The 3,389-nt window shown below is 37.3% G+C and overlaps 1 long non-coding RNA gene across 1 annotated transcript; it reads left to right on the forward strand.

Moving 5' to 3' along the window:
- The first annotated feature begins 1,808 nt into the window (after positions 1–1,808).
- Positions 1,809–2,631, forward strand: LOC120167990. Its single transcript, XR_005520090.1, has 3 exons — positions 1,809–2,056; positions 2,139–2,243; positions 2,318–2,631. It is a non-coding gene; the product is annotated as an uncharacterized LOC120167990 (long non-coding RNA).
- The last annotated feature ends 758 nt before the right edge of the window (positions 2,632–3,389 follow it).

A 3,389-nucleotide genomic window follows, 5' to 3' on the forward strand; every position in this document is an offset into this window, starting at 1 on the left:
ACTATACTCCTTAAATTGATTCAAGTAATACTTAACTTTAAAGAAAGTCGTATGAATCAAGCTATTTCAGTAGTTAAAGGGATGGTCGTTATTTTTAGAGGTCTAGGATTTGAGCATTAATAATGATAGGATATTTGAACATTTATCGTCAAATAGTTAAATTTTTAGAACAAATATTACCACCTCTAATTAATCACCCTAGATTAATAAAATAAACTTAAAAAAGAATTTGTTATGATGGTTAAAAGCTTTCTGTTGAAGAAATTGTTAAAAGAAAATGTTCATCTTATTTTCCTTTTTGATGGGTGGGGTGTTTGCTTAGGATTAAAATATTTTTTTATTTTTTATATTCATTTTTATGATCTATGTTTGGATTTATAACTATTTTTTATTATAATAATACTTTTAAAATTTGAATCTAAATTTTCATTTTACGAATATAATCTTAAAATATTATTAGAAAAATAATTGGCTTAGTTATGAAAAATGCATAAAATTAACAAAGAAATTTTAAAAATATATCGAGGGACATTTATTCAATGGATACCTAAAAAAAGGGGACATTTTAATATAATTAAATACATACCATAAATGTGAATTTAAATTTTGGAAAGTCAAACTCCTAAGACAAGTTCATGTTAGTCGAGGCTAAGGATTTTTTAACACATTTTTAGAATTTGTTTAGAGCAAGCCAATCGTGCACAATAAAAAAATTAGCAGATCATATTCCCATATGTAATGTGGTAAGGGGAGGTAGGGTAGTAGGCTGCCTCCAACGCCAGGTTGAGAGCAGCTTCCGTGAAAGACATCCGTTATAAATTACCTTCAATGGGACTCGATCCCACGACCATAAAATTAAGTGTCTTGCGCTCTACCAACTGAGCTAGAGAGACAATTTAATTATGCACAAGAGATACAATCATATTTCCAAAGCTTTAATTAGTGTGGGGGGTCACATGGACCGTTGTTAAATTCGCCCAGCCCTACTCATTTATCGTTATCTTTTTCAAACTTGTAGTGATGTTTCTGAAAGTGGTTCTGACGAAGCCATTTTCAACAGACGGCGCATCGGAGGCTGATTACAGGGCTCCCAATTTGATCCAAAGAATATTGGCTCTTTTCAAGAATGTACGGCCCGGATCTGATCTCACCCCCTTTAAGGTGTCTCATGCTCTCTCTTTTTCTTCCAATTATTATTATTATTTGAAAGAAACCAAAATGGATTAAATGTTGAATCAATTGAATTAATGGCTTGATTGTGTTTGTTCAGCTACCACCTATGTTCAACTTACCATCTTCAATGTTATGGAAAGCAATTGTTCTGTACCGGCACCGACATTCTGAGTCGATGTAATATGCCCGACAGCCCCCTCGACCGGTTCTTATGGGTAGTGGCTTGGAGCATATCCACGTCTCGCCCTCTAGTATTCGGAGTGGCCCCTTACAACCCGGTCCTCGGCGAGACACACCATGTCTAGAGGGGCACCCTCAATGTCCTACTCGAGCAGGTTGGCTTTTCTGTTGATTGCTGTCTCGGGTGACTGGTTCGTGTTCCTTATTTATCTCATTCTAACACGAATTTTGAATGCAGATCTCTCACCATCCGCCGGTTTCTGCTCAACACGCAACCGAAGAGCAACAGAATATTGAACTCATTTGGTATCAACAATGTGTCTCTAAGTTCACTGGTTGGTTGGTCTTCGTCTTTGCACCTATAACTGTTTGGTTTTGTGTTTAATGACTACGATATCATTATAGGTGCATCGGTGGAATCCGAGGTGCGAGGGAATAGGCAACTTAAACTTAAGCTCCAGAGTCCAGGAGAGACATATGAAATGAACTACCCCAACCTTCTGATAAGATTTCTTCCACTTTCCGGAGTTGATTGGACTGGAAATGTTCGAATCGGGTGCAAAGAAACAGGCTTTGAAGCCGAGTTACAATTTGGACCCAAGTCTTTCCTTGGCCTTAGAGGAAGCCATGGATCAGTTAAAGGAAAGATCTATGAAACATCAACATAGAGGATCCTTTTCGAACTCAATGGTCATTGGGATAGGTATTTAACTTCTAATCTCATGCTTCAACAACTGGCAATATGTATGAAAAAACCTAAATCTAACGAACTTTACTTAATGCAGAACAGTGACAGTGAAGGACAATAATAGTGGGAAGTTGAGGGGGCTATATACAATGCAGAAGAAGTCTATTCAGGGCTGAGGACTCCTGTAGTTAAAGATCTGCAGGTACATTCATTAATGAATGAAAAGAAACATTTTCTTTTTGTATGGGGATATATTGTTTTAATGTGTTTACTTAGGGAGTGGAGCCAACCGAATCGGCAGCAGTGTGGAACACGGTGAGCAAGGCCATAATGAGCCAGAATTGGGAGAAGGCAAAAGAAGCAAAGAACACAGTCGAGGAAAACCAGAGGAAGGTGTTGAGAGAAATGGAGGCCAAAGAAAAAACCTGGGTTCCACAGAATTTCAGTTTGAGTTACAGAAAAGATGGTGGCTGGGAATGCTCACCTACACGACGATGGGTTCCACCTGCTCCTATTGTTGTTCCTCTTACATAACCCTTGGTTAAGAAATATTAGAAGATTGAAACAACCTTAAGCAGATCTTATACTAAACCCCCGTCCCTCTTTGGTCTCTTAAATTATTACTCAAATTCATGCTGCAGTTGTGACCAAACTTACTTGTGGGCAACTATATGCTTGCACATCATTTAATCTGATGAAGAACTAGTAATTTTCACTTCAAACAAATTTTCATTCCATGGCTGAAATGCGTAAGAGAATTAGTTACGATTTTCCAGCCAGGATCGATTAAATCCAAACCAGAAAAACCTAACTTTCACAAAACCAAGAAACCCATATCGATTGTCTGTAAATACAGCCATGGCTGTACTTGTTTCTCTGAATATAACTAAAATACGTGTCCACACCCCTACCCCCAAAACAAAAATATATATTGGGTGCAACCCTGCACCCTGGGACCAAGTCATTTCCCAGGAACAAAACTTGTTGGAACACTTCACCTTTGCAGATTTTATTGGTCAAGATGACGTCACTTGACCTTCCTTCGTGCATGATTAGCTTGGTGCCTTTTTGCCTTTCCATTGCAAAAAGAAAACCAAATTCTAATGAATTACGACAGAAGTGTTCCATTATCTGAAAAACTTGAAGAAAATGATGTATCCTACAATACTGTCGACACGAACAACTAACCTTAAGATAAGTGAAAACAGCAGAACTAAGATGGGTAGTGACAATACAGCAGTTGCCTGTGACAATTGAAAGAAAGAATTTTTAGCTAAATCATAAACATCAAGCTTAAAACTTTATTGATCAAGGATGATACTGAAACCAAACTGTTAATCTTTAAAAT

The sequence above is a fragment of the Hibiscus syriacus genome, unplaced genomic scaffold (assembly GCF_006381635.1).
Source record: "Hibiscus syriacus cultivar Baekdansim isolate YM2019G1 unplaced genomic scaffold, ASM638163v2 tig00111708_pilon, whole genome shotgun sequence".
NCBI classification, from domain to species: Eukaryota; Viridiplantae; Streptophyta; class Magnoliopsida; order Malvales; family Malvaceae; genus Hibiscus; species Hibiscus syriacus.